Here is a 21,308-nt window from a genome sequence, read left to right as displayed (position 1 = left end):
GGAAGCGCGGGTGGGGGGGCGGTGCGGGTGGAGACAGACGGAGGACTGCAGTTTACAGATGTCATAACAACATGGGCCTGAAGCGTCTGACAGGGGTGTGGTAATTATAGGAATGACAGAACTTCGTCTGCACACAGCGTGTGTCAGTGGTGATGCGAGGGAAGCGGCGAGGTATTCGATTAAGCTCAAAATGGGAGGATGAAACTGAAGGATGACTGGAGTCTGGGAAGTCGTCATGAAGGAATGTCTTAGGTTTGAATGGAAGTATATTTAATGTTCCACTTTTAAGCTCACGATGTCAAAATAATTGATTTTTAAGGTTTAAATTCAGAATAAACAGTTGGGAAGTATTTTTTTTCTAAAACATACTATTAAATAACGTTTCTACCTTTTTCAAGCCTTTTTTCCTTTAGTGAGCACTTCCTTAAAAACCCCTATTTCTTCGCAGTAGTTGAATAAGTGATTCCCCGCCCCGCCGCCCCCCCACGTTGCTTCAAGGCTCATTCTTGACATTGTTTTTTTCTTAACTTGTTCTTGCGTTTGTGATATTTTGAAAGTAATTCACAAGCTAGTCCCCCTCCATTTTAAAGATTGAAGAGATGAAATTTTAACTTTTCAAAGCAAAGGGAGAATGAACTCTATTGTACTTTTACTGAAATAATTTATTCTTGGAAGGCACTTTTATGTGTAATACCGGATTTTAAGGTGGAAAACATGAGGAAAGGTAAAGGAATTAACATTTATTGAGCTCCTTTCCAGATATTGTGCTAAATACTTTTTGTACAGTAAAACGTTAATGCTTACAGTAACTCTGAAGTATATTTTTTTCCTTTCCTACAGATTAAAGCTTCAAGGGTCAGAGAAGTTAGGTAACTTACCTAAGGTGTTCCAGCTCTTGTTAGAACCAGCCTTAGAACCAGAATCACTGCTAATTTAGGAATTATTTCTCCTCTCCTTTCATACTTCTTGGTTGCGTTTTCTTTATTTGGTCCATTAATTCAGCGAATACTTGGAGTGTTCATAGGCCCTGAGACTGGGGGTGTAGACATGATCAAGACACTGTTCTTTTTTTTTTAAACATCTTTATTGGAATATAATTGCTTTACAATGGTGTGTTAGTTTCTGCTGTATAACAAAATGAATCAGCTATATGTATACATATATCCCCACATCTCCTCCCTCTTGCGTCTCTCTCCCACCCTCCCTATCCCACCCCTCTAGGTGGTCACAAAGCACCGAGCTGATCTCCCTGTGCTATGCAGCTGCTTCCCACTAGCTATCGGTTTTACATTTGGTAGTGTCTATATGTCCATGCCACTCTCTCACTTCATCCCAGCTTACCCTTCCCCCTCCCCGTGTCCTCAAGTCCATTTTCTACATCTGCATCTTTATTCCTGTCCTGCCCCTAGAAGACACTGTTCTTGTGTCATGGAATTTATAGTGTTGCAGGGAAGACTAACAAATAATGAGTAAAAATACTGACTGCATGACATTTTATCAGTCATAATTGAGCAGAAACTGTACTAAATAGCAAAGGAAGTTCAAATGGAATCAAACAACATAAGCCTTGAGGAGTTTACAGTCTAGTAGGGAAACAAAACATACATTTATAAAAACCTAGACTAAGCTAAATGATAGAAATTAACGCTTCACCTGAAGTCAGTATACTTGCATTATGTTACTTTAGATCCTCATAGAAGTTTCTTCACAGAACTATGAATTAATAATATTTTGTACCTTGACTTTTATCTAGGATTGGAACATGAAAAAAGGCAACATGAAAAAACTCTTCATTGCTATCTAAGACACCGTTTCTAATTTATTTACTGATCCTTATAAAGTAGAAACCTTACAAATTCTTTTAACACCTCAGTGATAGGCCTTTTTTTCTTCCTTTGCTTTTTTTTTTTAATTTAAACAAATGACTGCTTTTATTAGATCATTTGTATTTGTAAGCCATCCTGTTTCTCTTTGTACTTTGGCTATCAGGAGGCTCAGAGCTGTGTTCAGCTTTCATAGTTTTCATAATTTTCCTTAGCCTCAGCTGTGTTATAAACTATACCAGGTAGTCTGGAATTGCTGCTCTCAGTTGTTTCCTGGACTGTTTGTTCTCTGTTGCTCTTGATTTTGTCTTTACCTTTTCCCTCTCGTTTGAAAGTAGGGATTATATATTATTTTTATCTTCAGTATTTTAGCATAGTGTTTGTTGAATTAATGGTAAAGTCTTGATGATTTATGATTTAGTGTTTTTAAGTCTTATCAGATTGTTTTTAGAAGTATGTATGCTTTGTATAAAATCAACTAAGACTTTTGGCCATGCAAGTAAAGGTGACTGACATAGTGATGATAAAGATAATTCCCTGTTAATCTCTTTGTTTTAAGGTTTCTGTACTTTGCAAGGTATTCTGAATTCAGCCATAATAATGGAAGAAAACATTGGAAATGGTAAACAATTCAGTTAGCTGATTGGGGCTGATTTGCCTCTATTTCTGCTGCAGTGAGCAGGAGGTGGCCCCAGGATGGTGAGGGACCAGATAGGACCTTCATTAGGAAATTTTAAGTCCTTGCAGTGGAAGAGCAGGGATGAAGACTTGTGGAACATACAGTTTTTTGTTTGTTTGTTTTTAAAGATGATAATGACCCTACACGACAGACCTTAGTGACAAAATGGTTCTGATCTAGTGTAGTAGACTAATTGGGACAGTTCTTGAAAGCAGGCAATAATCCAAAATGTGGATAATGGGGATAATCTCCTTCACATAACAAGAATAATGCTGCTCTTCATATACAAAGATAAGTCTGCTTACTCATCATGATTGATTTTTCAGCATGAGGAGGGATATGTGCTGAGTTGCCCATGACTCTCCGTATTCTGTGACCAGCAAGGCAGCTTGGGGTCAAAATGGGCGTTTTTAGCTAGGGAGCAGAAAGACAAGCAAAAGGTACTAAAATCTATTGATGGCTCAAGCACTGCATCAGGTGTTTTCACTTAATTACCATTGCAAAACCACTTTGAGAAGGTGGCTACACGTACAGGATGGTTAGGTAACTTGTCTTACTTCACAGAATAAGTGGTGGAGCTGGTATTCAATCACAGGGCTATTTGTACTATGTTCACATCAATCATTAAAGCTTGATTTTTGTCTTGGTTTGCAGTGCAGTCTCCAGCAGAACAAACTAGATGCAGTTTGTTTAACATCATGAAATGACATTGTGAAGATCTAATTTACTAAAAGCTGAAGGGCTATTGGAGTTCCTTGCTTTACTGCCATTAAAAAATACAATTTTTAAATTAGAATAGTCTCTGAAAACAGCTGTCCCCTGTCCTAGCCTCTGCACTTTAGAGGCCACCAATTTCTTTCTTTTAGCTGTTTCCTCTTTCATATTTATAAATAACTTGCTTCTATTGCTATTTCTTGATACAGCAGTTTTAGACATTATCTATTGACTTTCCTCCACATTTACACACTGCCTCTCCCATCCTTTTAATATAGTTATCACAGGTGTTTATTAAGTCAACATTCAGTTATAACTATGTAAATGTTTATAGCTGAGCCATGTAGTATATTATGATATCATTTCTTCTCTTAACCAATTTTTGTTTTTCCAGGAGTAATACCTTTTTTTCCCACTTCCATTTCCATGAGATAGCTGTCCTGGAACCTTCTGTCCTTTTAATGCAATCTGGACTGGTTACTTTCTAGGTCTACTTCACAGCTGTTATCCTGGAACTTTTCTTTATGTCGCCCTTAAAATTCTCTTTGCCCTTCTCCTGTATTGGATCTCCTGTTTCCCGTATTTTCTTAACTTACAGAGAAAGGGTACCTGGGAAGCGAAAACTTTCTGAGATCTTGCATGATTGAAAAAAATCTATATTCTACCTTAACATTTCATCAGTAATCTGGCTGGGTATAAAAACCTAGGCTTAAAAAGTTTGGAAGTCATAGCTCCATTGTTTTCTGCATTCTAATGTTGCTGTTGAAGTCCAAAGGCGTTCTCATTCTTCATTTGTATGTGACCTTCCCTGTCTTTTCTCCAATCTCCAGAAGCTTTTAGGGTATTATTTTTAACCCCTGAAATTCCATAATGTCCCTAGATTTGATTGTTTGTTTGTTTGTTTTTTCATTTAAGGGCACTCGATGGACCCTTACAAGCTGGGGATTTGTGTCCTTTAGTTTTGGGAAATTTATTAATTATTATTATTATTGGGGCCTTAGGTAAAAAGAGTTTTAGAGTTAATTATGCTTCCCAGTTCTTGACACTATCATCAAACTATACAGGGTCCTTTAAATTTTTCTCTTTTCATTTCTGAGCCCTACTTCCATTACCCTTTCTAGTAGGCACCCACTGCATTGTGGCTGATACATTCCTTGATTATATGTGAATCATTGTGAAATATGTAGTGCGTTTTGTGTATTTAGTTTATATATTGTGTTATAGACCTTGTTCTGTTTATTACTCTTTTTACTCAGCATTGTTTGGAGACCTTTCTGTTTCGTTGTGTGTACATATAGTTGTGTATAATGTAGAATTCCATAATGTGCATCTACCACATTTTACTTTTTATTCCCTAATCACTGACACCTGAGTTGCCTCTCTGGCATCACAAGTACACTGTGGTAAATATACTCTTACTTGTACATCCTTGTGGACCTGTGTGAGAAGTTCTCTGGGATGTATGCCCGGGAGTGGGATTCCTGGGTCATAGAATAGGAGAACTAGTTTATGTGCCTGCTAGCAGTGAGGAGTTTTCTTGTTTGCCCACATCTTTGACAGTACTTGGTTTTATCCGACTTCTTAATTTTTGCTAGTCGGGTATAAAGTGGTATCTCATTGTTTTAATTTACATTCTCTGATAATTAATGAATTCGAGCATCTCTTGTATCCATTCAGGTTTTCCCTTTTGTTAATTGTCTGTTTTCTCCTTTGTCTATCTTTCCTTTCCGGTCCCTGTCTTTTTTGTTTGTTTGTTTGTTTGTTTTGGCCGTGCTGTGCTGCACAGCTTGTGGGATCTCAGTTCCCCGACCAGGGATTGAACCCAGGCCACAACAGTGAAAGCCCAGAATCCTAACCACTAGGCCACCAGGGAACTCCTCCTGTCTTTTTTTTTTTGGTTTGCAGGAGTTCCTTGTGGAGGTCTGTTGGTTTTAGGATTGGAAAATATCTTTTATAGGCCTGTCATCTTTCTGTTAGTTTTGTCCATGGTGTCTTTCATTGAATGAATACTCTAAATTTAATGCATTGTTTCTTTGATAATCTCTTTTTCATTTGATTTTTTTGTCTTTCTTGGAATTTGTATTATTTGGGTATTAGAATTCTTAGGTGGTTCTTTTAATTTTCTTTTCCTTCCTGTTTTCCATCACTTAGTCTTTTTGTTCTGTTTCCTGAGAGATTTCTTTAATGTTATCTTACAGCCCTTCTATTGAATTTTTAATTCCTATCCATATTTTAATTTCTTAGAGCTCATTCTTATGATAGCTATATATTATTTTATAGACACTATAGTCCTCTTGAGGACAGTATTAATGATAGTGTTGTTTGTTTTTTTTTTTAAAGTTTTGTACCCCTCATTGCTCTGTTTCTTCAAAGTTCCTTTGTTTCCATTGCAGTCTTTCTCTGTAGAGGCTTTCCCTGGATGTCTGGTAAACTTACGGTTGTCCATTCCTATTTAAGAGTGAAGTGCTAAAAACTGAATTGGAAACTATAGGTGTGGCTTGTTAAAGGGTGGACAGGGTGTCTGGTGGCCATTTATGGGGGGAGGGGACTCTCATAGTTCTTTTCTCTTGGGCTTGTCAATTTCCTTGAGAAAGATAGCCTCCAACTAACACAACATTGTAAATCAACTGTGCTTCAATAAAATTAAAAAAAAAAAAGTAAAAGAGAGCCTCCAGTCTTGCCTGGAGGATATACACCTGGATGCCATGTTCTGAGAACTCATCTTAGAAAAGAAGCTGGCGTTCTCACTGTTAATTGTGTTCATGTAATCCTGTCTTTTGTATAGCACATCACCTACACTGGAGTCCCTCATTTTAGAGTCTTTCTAGTTTAGTTTCTTCAGAGTAATGCTCTCAACATCCATAGGGGCTTGGGGATGGACTGTTGCCTGGCTGTGCACAACGGAGGAGGAAGTCTGAATGTGATGACTGTTTTGTAGACTTTCAACTAATCTTCTAGTTTTTAGTCCTGTTCCTCACTCTACATTCAGAGATGCCTGGGGTGGGGGGGTGCTCCTGTCTATGAAGCCTCCTGCTTGTGGGCAGTGTGAATCAGCTTCTTTATAGGTGCTTAGGCTTCAGAGTGCTCCACTTCACTAGTAAAATATCATTAGACCATCTTTTTTAAAAATTTATTTATTTGGCTACGTTGGGTCTTAGTTGCGGCACATGGGATCTTCGTTGCAGCATGCGGGATCTTTCCTTGCAGCGAGCGGGCTCCAGAACCCACGGGCTCAGTAGTTGTGGCATGCGGGCTTAGTTTCCCTGTGGCATGTGGGATCTTAGTGCCCCGACCAGGGATCGAACCCGTGTTCCCTGCATTGCAAGATGGATTCTTAACCACTGGACCACCAGGGAAGTCCCAGGGCCATCTGTTTTAAGGCTTCTAAAAAGTTTTTGACATCTCATCTATCACCTCTGATTCTCTCCTTTTGTGTTCTATCTTTGTAGTTCATCCTTTTTTTAAAAAAGTTTTAATTTTGGTATGGATTAATCTACCAAATCCATCATTTTATTTCTTTACGTGAACTCTTTATTTCTGGTTTGTTCATTCTTTCCATGGCATTTGAGTGTTGTACGCTCAGTACTTTGTTTAGTATTGAAGATTAAAATTAAATTTCTGAGCTTTGAGTTGTTAATATGTTTTGGGAGGAAAGCACATACATCCTGTAGGTGCTAAATCTTAATTTAAAACATTAAAACCCTTATAAGTGTACGTGTAATAGATATATTAGATTCAGTAATGAATATGAATTGGATAAAGGCAAGTTTGCGCTTTTTTTCCCCCCCATGAAGGAGTCCTTTATGCCATTTTTGGGGAAAGATTTCTCTCTAAAAATATCCAGCTATAAGGGGGAAGTAGTTTTTCCCTTTCATAAAGACCTGAAGTATTCAATTAGAACTTTGATGAAATAACAGCATGTTGAGTTGATAAAATTCTAGCCAAAAGTAAAGAAATTTAATGTTTTAGTTAGGCTGGGAAGTCTCATTGTAGTAAATATAATATATGCTTCCAGCTTTACTTTTTGAAAGTTTTTCTTATTGTATAAGTAGTATATTGCTTACTGTAGAAAATTTGGAAGATAAAGAAGAATATTAATTTCCACTTAAGATTTTTGTATTCTAAGTTATAAAATATTTTAAAAAGTATAGAGAATAGTATAAATTGGGGTTTTGTTCCTACCACCCCGATTTTTCATGTGTTGATGTTCTGTTTTTCTTAATTCTCAGTATGTTATGATTATGTCCCATAGCCAAGCCCCCTTTTTGGAATTTTTAGGTTTACAGTTTTTCGTTGTAACAGTCATGCTGCTGTGAATATTCTTCTACATAGTGCTGATTTTATTGCCTTTGTGTACATTCCAAAAGTGGAATTACTGAATCTTGGGGTGTGAATTCCCCAAATCTTTGGTAAATATTTTCCTTTAAATGTTTGGATATTGAGAATGTCTCTGGGGAACCTTGCATGTTGGGAACCCGTAGATACTGGAAGGTGAGGTCAGAATTCAGGGTCAAAGGTTATAGTAAACGTCTCAGTGGAAGAAGGTCTGAAGCTGGGACATGAAAGAAAGTAGGGATTTCTATTAGGTTAATGGAGTTAGAGCTATGAGATGTAATCAGAGGTGAGCACCTACGAATCATATCTGTAGCGTTGACTTCTCACAGAGGAGGCTTATTGCAGGGTTTTTCAAACCTTGCCTCCATTGAACGCAAGAATGTTGTCACTAAAATAAAGGTACTCTAATAATTTTACTGGGAAGAAATGGGTAGGATATTTTAAATTTCCTTTTTCTTTCCTAATTTTTATTAAAATATTTTAAAGGGACCCACTACTACTTGACTAGAAGTTAACAGTAGATGAGTAATTAATATTTACAAATGGGAGAGCATGTACTCTGGGGTGCAGGCTCACACCTCTCCATTCTCTAATGAAAAAAATAGGTTCAAAAAATATTCACAACTGAACTGAAAATTTCTTATACTTAAAATTCATTTATGCTTAAATTTATAAACCTGTAACTTGCTTTTTTTGTAGTCATACTTTCTTGTGGTTTTTGGTTTTTTTAATATTAAATACACATCATGTTTTCTAATAAAATTATACTCAATTTATATGATGGAATTAAGTATACTAACATTTTATAGTGTTGCACAAAGAATATTGTGAATGTTAAATATTCACAATGGTTAGGGGCTTACTGACTGCTTGGATTGACTCAGCACACTGAATATATATACCATCTTGAATATAATAAAAATATAAAAAGATCTACACTCAGTGTGTTTTGGGTATAGATTGATGAAGAATGGAAAGAGTACCAAAGCCAAGGGAACTTGTAGGACAAAGAAGTTCAGATTTGATCTAAGTAGTGCTAAAAACTCATTTTAGGTCCTTAGGCATTGAAGTTATATAGTGAAAAAGGTGTTGAGATTAGTCTGAGCTGTGTGAAGGATGAATTGAAGAGCAAAGAGACTGAGGTTAAGGAAGGGTGGTTAGAACTGTTGCAGTTATCTAGCTGTAGGATGACAGGGACCTGGATCAGACTGGTGGCAGTGTGAATAGATAGGAATAGATAAAATCATTCTGGATGGAATAGTAAGCAAAATTTGATAATTTTAACTAAATAGACATGAAGGGGAAATGGGGAGATTTCATTTTGGAAGAGTAGAGTACATTTCTATTTTACCACCAGTTTTGCATCTTGTTTTTAACTTTATTGCTTTTTTGGCTTTATTTCCCTAGAAAACAAGAGGAAAATGGGGCATAATGGCTTTAATTTTAAAGGCTTCTGCTTCCTGAGAGAGTGAAAAGTTATTGACAGTAACTTAAGTTTTTCAATTAATCACTTAGGTGATAATATCCTAAAAATATTTGCTTAGGATAAATATAATTTTCTCATACTATTACATGTTTTTTTAAAATCATAAACCTCTATAGATTTTATTTCATTTGTTATCTAAGCTCTCTTCAATCCAACTTAAGCCTACATTTCAGCTGTATTTTGCATTATTTTCCGATAAAACTTTTGCTCTGCTATAGTGATTTTCAGTTGCATGCAGATGCATATCAGAATTCACTTGGGAATCTTTAAAAGAAAAAACAGCACTAGAGACCTCGTGTTTGCCTCAGACCTATTAATCAAACTCTTTGGAAGGACAGTTGAGGCGTCTGTTTTTCAAAAAGCTCTCCCACTTGGCAAATATAATCTCTTTCTCCTGCTAAGAGGGGAACCCAGTCTCATTTATGAATATCAGAGAAGAAATCTTTGATTTTTTTTTTTAAATATTGACTTTATTTGTTAGAGCAATTTTAGGTTCACAGCAAAATTGAATGGAAACTACTGAGTTCCCATCTGCTCCCTACCCCTGTACACCCAGTGCCCCCACCATTGACATTTCCACCAGAGTGGTACATTTGTTATAATCCAACCAACACTGACACATCATTATCACCCAAAGCCCATAGTTTACATTTGGGTTCATTCTTGGAGTTGTACGTTCATTCTGTGGGTTTTGACAAATGTATACTGACATGTATCGGCCATTATAGTCCAACAGAATAGTTTCACTGCCTCCAAAATCCTCTGTGCTCTGCTGTTCATCCCTTAAACCCCTGGCAACCGCTGATCTTTTAACTCTCCATAGTTTTGCCTCTTCCAGAATGTCATAAAATTGGAATCATGTGACAAATACAATATCCACCCCTACCTCCAAAGAAGAGGGTATTTTATTAAATAATCAATCTTATATATGGATACTGATTTAGAAATTTTTAAGAAAACTAACAGAATTAAAAAGAATGATACACTGTGACTATTAAAAAAAGTAAAGCCAGATAAGGACAATATAAGAAAAAAATACAGGCCATTATCCTCGAGGAACACATATGCAAAAATCTCCACAATGAGATATCACCTCACACCAGTGAGAATGGCCATCATCAAAAAATCTACAAACAATAAATGCTGAAGAGGGTGTGGAGAAAAGGGAATCCTCTTGCACTGTTGGTGGAAATGTAAATTGATACAGCCACTATGGAGAACACTATGGAGGTTCCTTAAAAAACTAAAAATAGAACTACCATATGACCCAACAATCCCACTACTGGGCATATATGCTGAGAAAACCATAATTCAAAAAGAGTCATGTACCACATTGTTCATTGCAGCTATATTTACAATAGCCAGGACGTGGAAGCAACCTAAGTGTCCATCGACAGATGAATGGATAAAGAAGATGTGGCACATATGTACAATGGAATATTACTCAGCCATAAAAAGAAAGGAAATTGAGTTATTTGTAGTGAGGTGGATGGACATAGAGTCTGTAATACAGAGTGAAGTAAGTCAGAAAGAGAAAAACAAATACCGTATGCTAACACATATATATGGAATCTAAAAAAAAAATGGTCATGAAGAACCTAGGGGCAGGACAGGAATAAAGACGCAGACCTACTAGAGAATGGACTTGAGGATACGGGGAGGGGGAAGGGTAAGCTGGGACAAAGTGAGAGAGTGGCATGGACATACCTACACTACCAAATGTAAAATAGATAGCTAATGGGAAGCAGCCGCATAGCACAGGGAGAGATCAGCTAGGTGCTTTGTGACCACCTAGAGGGTTGGGATAGGGAGGGTGGGAGGGAGGGAGATGCAAGAGGGAAGAGATACGGGGATATATGTATATGTATAGCTGATTCACTTTGTTATAAAGCAGAAACTAACACACCATTGTAAAGCAATTATATTACAATAAAGATGTTGGGAAAAAAAAAAGAGTCATACGCAATGAGGCAAGTGGGATTTATCCTTGGGGTACAAGGATGGCTCAACATTCAAATCAATAAATGTGATACACTACATGAACAGAACGAAGGATAAATGTCATGATCATCTCAATAGATGCAGAAAAAGCATCTGACAAAAATTCAACATCCTTTCATGATAAAAACTCTCAACAAATTAGGTGTAGTAGGAATGTATGTTAACATAATAAAGGCCATATCTGAGAAGCCCACAGGTCTTTTATCAAAAAGACAAGATAATAAGTGCTGACAAAGATATGAAGAAAAGAGATCTCTTTTGTACTGTTGGTGGGAATGTTAATTAGTGCAGCTTCTATGGAAAACAGTATGAACTTTTGTCAAATAATTAAAATTAGAACTGCTGTATGATACAGCTCTTCCACTTTTGGCTGTATATCCAAAGGAAATCAGTTATCTCGTAGAGAGAGTTGCACTCCCATGTCATTGCAACATTATTCACGATATAACAAAGACAAGGAAATAATCTAAGTGTCTATAGATGGATGGAAGGGTAAAGAAAATGTGGCATAAATGTAAAATGGAGTATTATTCAGCCATAGAAATATGAAAATCCTGCCTTTTTAACAGTATAAATAGACCTTGAGGTCACTATGGTAGGTGATAAATCAGACAGAGAAAAATACTGTATGATCTCACTTATATGTGGAACATAAAAGAGTTGAACTCACAGAAGCAAAGAGTAGAATGGTGGTTGCCAGAGACTGAGGGGGTAGGAAAACTGAGATGTGAAAGGGTACATACTTTCAGTTATAAAATGAGTAAGTTCTGGGGTCTAATGTGCATCGTGGACACTATAGCAAATAATACCGTATTGTATATTTGAAGTTTTCTAAGAGAATATATTTTAAGTGTTCACACCACAAAAAAGAGAAGACTATGTGATGTCATAGATAATTTAAATAGCTTGATTATGGTAATCATTTCACAATGTATACGTATATCAAATCATCACATTATATACCTTAAATATGTACAGTTTTTATTTGTCCATTGTATTTGAATAAAGCTGGGAAAAACACAACAAAAATGGTGTTGATACACCTGAACATGCATATGCAAAAGACTGAAACTTGACCCAAACCTCACACCTTAAACAAAAATTAATTCAAAATAGATAGTAGATGTACATGTAAAATGTTAAGGCCATAAAACTTTTAGAGGAAAATGTAGGAGAAAATATTGATGACCTGAGTTAGAAAAGAGTTTTCTGATGTGACACCAAAAGCATAAAAGATAAATAAAAATAATAAATCGGACTTTATCAAAATTAAAATATTTAATTTGTGAAAGATATTATGAAGAGAATGAAGAGGCAAGCTATAGGCTGCAAGAATATTTAAAAATCACTTATCTCATAATGTACTTATATTCAGAATATGTAAGAACTCTCAAAACTCACCAATAAGAAAACAATCAAAAAGTAGGCAAAAGGATTGAACAAATGTTTAACCAAAGAAAATATATGGGTGACAAATAAGCACATAAAAAGATGTTCATCATCATTAGCCATCAGCGAAATGGAAATTAAAGCCGCAAGATACCATTATACAACCTGTTAGAATGGCTAAAATAAAAATACCAAATGCTGCTGAGGATGCAGAGAGGCTGGAAATCCCATGCATTACTGGTAGAAATGCAAAAGAGTATAGACAATCTGAAAACAATTTGGCAGGTTTTTAAAAAAATATCAGTTTAAAACATATATTTGCCGTATGGCTCAGGCATGCCACTCCTGCTTAGGCTATGATAATTCATCTTCATACAACAACCTGGACATCAATGTTCATATCTTCTCTACTTATGATCTCCAAAAAAAGGTCCAAGTCTACAATAGAAAACTATTTTGCAATAAAAGGGAATAGATTATTAACATGAAACAACTTGGCATTTTTCTGAGGGAAAGAAGTCAGTCTCAAAAAGTTATATACTGTATGATTCCATTAGTACGATGATCTCAAAAAGACAAAGCTGTAGTGATGGAAAAAAGATCCATGGTTGCTGGGAGTTAAAGGTTGGGGAGAGTGTGACTACAAAATTATATCACAAGGGAGTTTTCTGAGGTGATGGAACAGTTGTATCTTCATTGTGGTGATGGTTGAACAAATTTATACATGTGTTAAATGTATAGAACTGTATACAAAACAAGTCAATTTTAATGTAAATTAAATAAAATTTAAAATAATGTAAAACAAAAAAGATAACTAACAGATAGAATTAAAAAGAATGATACACTGTGACCAAGTGTGTTTATTCTAAGAGTCAAAAATCATTGACTATTAAGTGTATTAATATATCACCATATTTAATATGTCAAAGAGGATAAACAGTGACCATTTTAATAACTGCCAAAAAGGCATTTGATCTAATTCAGCACACATTTCAGGTTTTTAAAACTTCAGTAAAATAGATATGGATGGGTGGTACTTAGATGTGATTTAAAAATATATATATATCTCAATACTATGACACGACTGGAGCTATAATAAATTGGTGATAGGAATGCATGATGTTACAGCCACTTTGGAAAACAGTTGGACAATTTCTTGTGAAGTTAAACATGTACTTACTATATGACCCAGCAGTCTCACTCTTAGGTTTTTACCCAAGAAAAATGAAATCATTTATCTAAACAAATGCCATATGTGAATGTTTATAGTAGCTTATTCATAATCACCCAAAACTGCGAACAATCTAGATGTCCATCAGCTGGTAAATAGATAAACAAATTGTGGAATACAATAGAATACAATTCAGCAATGAAAGGAATCAGTTACTGATAAATGCAACAGTATGGAGGACTCTCAAATAGTTAATACTGAGTGAAAGAAGCCACACACAGAAAGCTACCTGTTGTATGGCTCCATTTGTTTGACTTTCTGGAGAATGCAAAATTATAGGGACCGATTGCCTGGGATTGGGGCAAGTGGATTTACTAGAAAGGGACCTGACAGAATTTTTTGTAGTGAGGAAAATGTCTATGTTAATTGTCGTGATATTTACTTAAATGGCAAATTTTACTCTGTGTGAATTATACCTCAGTAAACATGACCTTTTGAAAAACCCCCAGTATAAAGAGTGTCAGCTGAAGTATCAGAAACAGAATTCAGTAGCTGATTTAATTCAGTGGCTGGCTTTAAAAAATTAACATATAGTAATGAATAATTTTCCTATAAACAATAGCCAGTTAGAATATAATGGAAGGAAGCATCACATTTATCATTGTAACAAAAGAGATAAATGGAAATACGTATTTAATTTCTGACCAAGGAGATACAGTATTGTAAAGAAGTTTCCTTAATCTGTGAATTGAATGCTATCTGAATATCAAAGGTTTTCTTTTTCCCCCCTCTTAAGACTGAAAGGATTATCTGGACCAAGGGTTCCCATTTTCTGGTCTCAGAACTTTACACTTATTGAGGACCCTGAAAAACCTTTATGTTACTGTGTATCTGCAAAATTACTGCATTAGAAATAAAAACAAAATTTTAAAACACAGGAATACACAGCAAACTTCCCATTAGGCACCAGAGTGATGATGCCATCACATCACCACGCCTCTGAAAAACTTATGAGTGAAAATGAAAAAAGCATATAACTAAGAGTATTATGAAAATAGTGTTCATGAGAAGCATTTTTTTCACATATCACATTGTCAAATATGGAAAACTTTGATTCAGTCGTGGGTTAGTGATGATGGTGATGGGGAACTGTTAACACTCATATTCACTGGTACATTGGTGCAGTATTTTAGAGGGAACTTTGACAATATCAGAATTTTAAGTGAACATATTTTTGACCTTGAGGTTCCACTGTTTAGAATTCATTCATGGATACAATTGCAAAATATGTACAAATACATGAAAAAGAATATTGGTTACAGCATTATTTGTGACAGAAAATTGAAGTCGAGCTTAATTGTCAATTACGTGTAGGATCTAGTTATTATGCTACAAAAATTAATTACTGTATTAAAAATGATAAAGCTTTGTAGGCGTTGGTATGGAAAGTTGTCAAAAGTTGAAGCAAAGTGCAGAACTGTGTATAGAATTGTTCTGTCAGTATACAGTAATAACCAAAAGGATGTGTATGTGCTTGTATAACCACTTCTTGAAAGGATATAGAGAGAACTTGATGGTGGTTACCTTTAGAAACAATGGGGGAGGTACAATTTCATTTTTCTTTTTATACCGTTTCATACTGTTCGGATTTCTTTTTTTTGAAATGTTTTGAAATTCAAAGGCACAAGTGCACTGTATGAATGGTAGGTAGAAATTGTTAGAATACTGGAGTCATTTGTGAGTTCTTGGATACCGAAATCTAACCAAACAAGTAAGAAAGAAAAAGAAAACCAAGAGGCCTTTGCATTTCTCTTGTTACCTACCTCTTTTAAAGAACAGTTTCTCTAATCAAACATGACTTACTACTGTTCTCATCAGTTGTTCTTTCTAACATCTGTGCCTTTATTTTGTACTCTTCCCTGTTTCGTGGGTCTTTCTCTTTTAGCCTCAACTGATGATTCTATCTATCCCTCACAACCTAGCTGAAACACCATCTTCTCCATGAGGCCACCCCTGATCAGTTTTGTCAGACAAGATCTTTTTTTGAACCTTTAGAGCTATTTATAGCCATTTCGTCACTACACAAATATCAGGTGTGATCTATATTATATATGGGCCAGACAGTGGAAGTATGCTTTCATATGTTACTTCTCTTCACCTTATAAGGTATTATCTCCATAGTGCGAATAAGGGAAACCAAGATTCACAGAAGTTTAGTACCTTCCCTACATCTTGGTGCTAAGAAGTAAATTTGAAAATAGGGCTTCAAGGCCAGGCATCTTCTCTGGACTTGCTTCTTATATCGCTTTAATAAAAAGCAAGTGAATAATTAATTTTTGTGTGACCATTTCTTTCCTTCTAGAGTTTTTGTACTTTAAAAAAATTTTTGAAATAATTTAAAGCTTACAGAAGAAATGTGCAAAGCCCTCCTGTTTACCTTTCATCCACATTCCCCAGTTGTTCATTTTACCTTTTGCTCCATTTGCTTTATCATTTGGTCTCTCTGTATATGTGTACTATGTTCCCAACATTGCCTTTCCTTAACTGCTTACCCTTCCAGCTCCATGTTGAATCTAGGCTTCCAATTATTTAAGTCTGATTGGTTTTGGTCTTGTTAAACTTTATGCAGGTCTTGCCCTGTTATTATACTACTATACCTTTAACCTGAAACTTCATTGCAACACTGTTGCTGTTATGCTATATTGTGATATTTCAGCACCAAAATGCTGCCTGCCTCAGGAATCCAACTCTTCTCTGTGTCATTTCTCAGCACCATTAGTTATGATTCCTTCAGAATTATTTGCAGATTCTCATCTGCATTGCACCAATCTTTCAGTCCAATCTGACAAAATACCACTGGGTATATGTATTAGTCTGCTTGAGCTGCCATTAAAAAGTACCACAGATTGGGTGACTTAAACAACAGAAGTTCATTTTCTCATGGTTCTGGAGGCTTGAAGTCCAAGGTCAAGGTTCCAGCAGGGTTGGCTTCCGGTGAGGCCTCTCTTCCTGACCTGCACATGACCACCTTCTGTTTCCTCACATGGCTTTTTCTCTGAGCACATGGCGGTGGGGGGGGGGGGCAGTGGGTGTAGATAGAGATCTCTGGTGTCTCTTCCTCTGATAAGGACACCAGTCCTATTGGATTAGGGCCCCATCCTTATGACCTCATTTAACCTTAATTATCTGTGAGCCTCCTGAATCCTTACCTATAAAGGATGAGAATAATAATTCTTGCCCTGTAGGTTTTTTTTTTTTTTTTTCCCCAAGAGATTCAGATAAAATAGGTGATGTGATACAGCACAGTATAAATCAGTGATTCTCAAACCAGGCTTGCATCAGAATCCTCTTCTTAAAAATAACTGTTTCTTTGACTTCCAGTCTGATAGCATAAGAGCTCTGCAGATCTGCTCCCTAGTATAACTGAGGAAAACTATTAAGAAACAACTATTTAGAGCTTTGGAAATGGTCTTAGGGTATACAGTAAATGCAGAGCTTCCTGTTGGAGCAAAGGTTTTCTTTCTGGGAGAAGCAGGACATCAGGATTTCTCATCCTGCCCCCAGCTGCCTGCTATTACGGCTAAGTTTTGGGAAAATGTGTTGGAGAGGTAGGGGGCTACTGTCCAGTCCCCACTCGTGGAACAGAGGCTCTACCTTGGTAACAGAGTTGCTGAGCATACTAGAGAACAGATCACCTTTTCCCTGTCTTATACGATGGTAGCTCCATGTAAGGAGAGACAAGCTGAGAAGACCTCAGGTTGCTACCTATCCCCCACAAAATACTCAGTTGCTAAATGGGTTGTCACTCAGAAGAGTGTGCTGTTGTCCACACCTTCATCTTGAGAGCCCTGGTTCAGAGATTTTGCTTGGGGGTAGGGGTGAGAAGCAAGTCATGAAACAGATAGCTCCTAATCTCTTCCTCAAGGAACTGACTTCATTTGCAGTAGAGCTGGAGAAGTTCAAACCTAAGGCTACTTTCAGAAACAGTGGAGATTGTGGTGAAAGGCACTTGGGAGATTTGTAGATTCAAAAAGATCCAGGCTAAACTGCAGGCCATTGAGCTTGCAGCAAGAACTGGGATAAGAGACAGCTGGAAGGAGTCTTCCTGGGGACAGAGTTAATGTCAAACACTGACCTGAAACTGCTCCTTCTCAGGAGCCTGAATTTGATTGGATTCCTCTGCAGAGCAATTTATGCCTGAAGCCATTGTTTAAATCAGTAGAGCAATCAACTGGCAATTAGTGGAGGTTAATAGCTGGGAGTAGTCAGGGAAAGTGAGTCCTGACAGATTACTGTACGGCAAGATGACTGTGGGCATATCCAGGTTATGTCCCCCTGAGGACCAGCATCAGAGGCTTAACACTGCAGGGGGCTGGGTGGGGTGGGAAAGTAGACTTCTTTAAAATAAAATGGCAAGTTACTAAACAAACAAGCAAATACAAATATAAAACCTCATGGGTGGAGGAGTATACCTGGAGTTGCCACAGAGTATTATATAAGATGTTGAGTTCCCAATAAAAAGATAAAAGATGTGCAAACAAAAACAAAACCCAGGAAAGTATGGCTAATACAGTGGAAAAAGCAGACAACAGAAACTGCCTGTGAGAGAGAACAGATGCTGGATTTAACAGACATAGACTTTGAAGTACCCATTATGAATATGTTCAAAGAACCAAAGGAAACCTTCATTAAAGAAGTGAAGGAAGGTATGATGACAACTAATATCAAATAGAGACTATCAATCAAGAGACAGAAATTCTAAAGAAGAACCAAATGGAAATTCTGGAGTTGAAAAGTAACATAACTAATGAAAAATTAGTTATAGGGGCTCAATAGTAGATTTGAACTGGTGGAAGAATGAATTAGCAAACTTGCCAATAGATTGATAGAAATCCAAGGAAGGGAGAGAAAAAAAATGAATAAAATTGAAAAGAGCCTCAGAGAAATGTGGGGCAACCTTAAGTGCACCATGGTATACATGAGAGTACTAGAAGAAGAGGGGAGAAAAAAAGCGGAAAAAGTATTCAAGGAGATAACGGCTGAAAATTTCTCAAATTTATTGAAAAACACTGACCTACATATACATCCAAAGAGCCCAAAGAACTTCAAGTGGGATTAATGTAAGAAAATCTGCAAATGGACATATCAGTGTGAAAATGTTGAAAATCAAAGACAAGGAGAGGATCTTCAGAGCAGCAAGAGAAAAACAGCCGATTACTTACAGCTGACTTCTCATCAGAAACAATGGAGTCCAGAAGGTGGTAGAATAATATTGGGTTGCCCAAAAAGTTCCTTCGGTTTTTAAGTAAAAATAAAGGACACATTTTTCATTTTTACCAAGAGCTTTATTGAACAACGTATGCACCGTTTTGTTCCACTACCTTCTGCCATTTTTCAGGCAACTTCATAATTCCGTCTTCCTAAAACTTTTTACCTTTTTGAGCAAAGAACTGTTCCAGGTACCTTTTACAGTCTTCCAGGGATTGAAATTTTTTCCATTAAGACAATTTTGTAAAGACTAAAATAAATGGAAATCCGAAGGTGCAATGTCTGGTGAATACGGCAGATGAATCAAAACTTCCCAGCCAAGCTGTAACAGTTTTTGCCTGGTCATCAAAGAAACATGTGGTCTTGCATTATCCTGATGGAAGATTATGAGTTTTCTGTTAACTAATTCTGGATGCTTTTCATCAAGTGCTGCTTTCAGTTGGTCTAACTGGGAGCAGTACTTGTTGGAATTAATCATTTGGTTTTCTGGAAGGAGCTCATAATAGAGGAGTCCCTTCCAGTCCCACCATATACGTAACATCAGCTTCTTTGGATGAAGACTGGCCTTTGGTGTGGTTGTTGGTGGTTCATTTCGCTTGCCCCATGATCTCGTACATTCCACATTATTGTAAATATCCACTTTTCATCACCTGTCACAATTTGTTTTAATAAAATAGTATGTTTTCGTTACGTTTAAGTAGAGAATCGCATGCAGAAATACTGTCAAGAAGGTTTTCTTCGCTTAACTTACTGGAACCCAAACATCAAAGCGATTAACAACCAAGCTGGTGCAAATGATTTTCAACGCTTGATTTGGATATTTTGAGTATGTCGGCTGTCTCCCATGTGGTATAACGTTGATTGTTCTCAATGTCTTGTTTTGATCTCAACTTCAACTGGTCTGCCCGACTGTGGAGCATCATCCAGCGAGAAATCTCCAGCATGAAACTTCACAAACCACTTTTGACACGTTCGATCAGTCACAGCACCTTCTCCATACACTGCACAAATCGTTTTTTTGCGTTTCAGTTGCGTTTTTACCTTTCTTGAAATAATGAAGCATAATATGCTGAAAATGTTGCTTTTTTTCTTCCATCTTCAGTATTAAAATGGCTACACAAAAATTCACCAATTTTGATAAGTTTTTTTTTAATGCATGCTGATATGACAGTTCTCACAATATAATCTTAACAAAATTGTTTCGAATGGAGTTAAAGACAACTAAGCGCTACTAGAGCCAGCGTACGGAAAAAACCAGTGAACCTTTTGGCCAACCCAATATATTCCAAGTACTCAGAGACAAATACTGTTAACCCCAATTTTTTTATATCCAGCAAAGCTGTCCTTTAAAAATGAAGGTAAAATACTTTGCAGATAACAAAAACTGAGAGACTTTGTTACTAGCAGACTTGCCTTGCAAGATGGCTCAGGGAAGTTCTTTAGGCTGAAAGCAAGTGACCGCAGATGGTAATTTCAATCCACATGAACAAAGAGCACCAGTAAAGGTAATGATGTAATTTTAAAAGAGAGTGTATAACCACATATTTTTTTCTTCTTTTTTCTTAAAACTGATTTAAAAAGCAGTTGTGTAAAATAATGTATATACAGTAAGTTCCCTACATACGAATGATTTCTGTTCCAAGAGCATGTTCGTAAGTCCAGTTTGTTCATCGGTCCAACAAAGTTAGCCTAGGTACCCAACTAACAATCAGCTATATAGTACTGTACTGTAATAGGCTTATAATACTTTTTACACAAATAATACATAAAAAATCAAAAAAAGAAAACATTTTTAATCTTACAGTACAGTACCTTGAAAAGTACAGTAGCACAATACCACAGCTGGCATACAGGGGCTGGCATCGAGTGAACAGGCAAGAAGAGTTACTGACTGGAGGAGGGAGAGGAGATGGGAAATGGTAGAGTTGAAGGATCATTAGCAATATGAGGAGGGCAAGCTGCAATTTCACTCACACCTGACGTTGATGGCACAAGTTCTGATTCCTTGCTGGATTCAATTCTATTCTTCCCTCTTGAAAAAACGACCCACTGATGTCTGGGTAGCTCTTTGTTTTCTTGTCATAGGTGACACGGTAGCACTGGATTGCATTCTGAACAGCTGTTGCAACCTTCGTGTACTGTTCTACATTTGGGTGCCGTGCCTCAAAAACTAACTGTGCCTCCTCAAATAAAGAAAATGCCCTTGCCGTTTCCTGCATCGTGAATCTCTTCGGTTCTTCAGTTACTTTTTCTTCCTCTTGTCGCTCCACTCTCTCAATATTTTCACTTTTGTTTCCATTGTTATTGCTTGGCGCTTCTTAGCGGTACCAGCTACATCACTGCTGCTTTTATGCTTGCTTCTGGACATCCTGGGCTTGAAATAAAGATACTGTACTACTGTACTGTATACAGTACTGTACAGTAAAGTATACAAAAGCAGAA

At 36.7% G+C, this 21,308-nt stretch overlaps 1 protein-coding gene across 1 annotated transcript in view; it reads left to right on the top strand.

Annotated features, from left to right (window-relative positions):
• The window catches only part of KPNA1 (karyopherin subunit alpha 1), a 73,806-nt gene that overhangs the window by 709 nt on the left and 51,789 nt on the right, over window positions 1–21,308 (top strand). The window lies entirely within an intron of this gene.

This window comes from Eubalaena glacialis, chromosome 6, assembly GCF_028564815.1.
Source record: "Eubalaena glacialis isolate mEubGla1 chromosome 6, mEubGla1.1.hap2.+ XY, whole genome shotgun sequence".
NCBI lineage: Eukaryota > Metazoa > Chordata > Mammalia > Artiodactyla > Balaenidae > Eubalaena > Eubalaena glacialis.
Note: the sequence above shows the minus strand (reverse complement) of the source record. Positions and strands in the feature narration are given on the sequence as shown.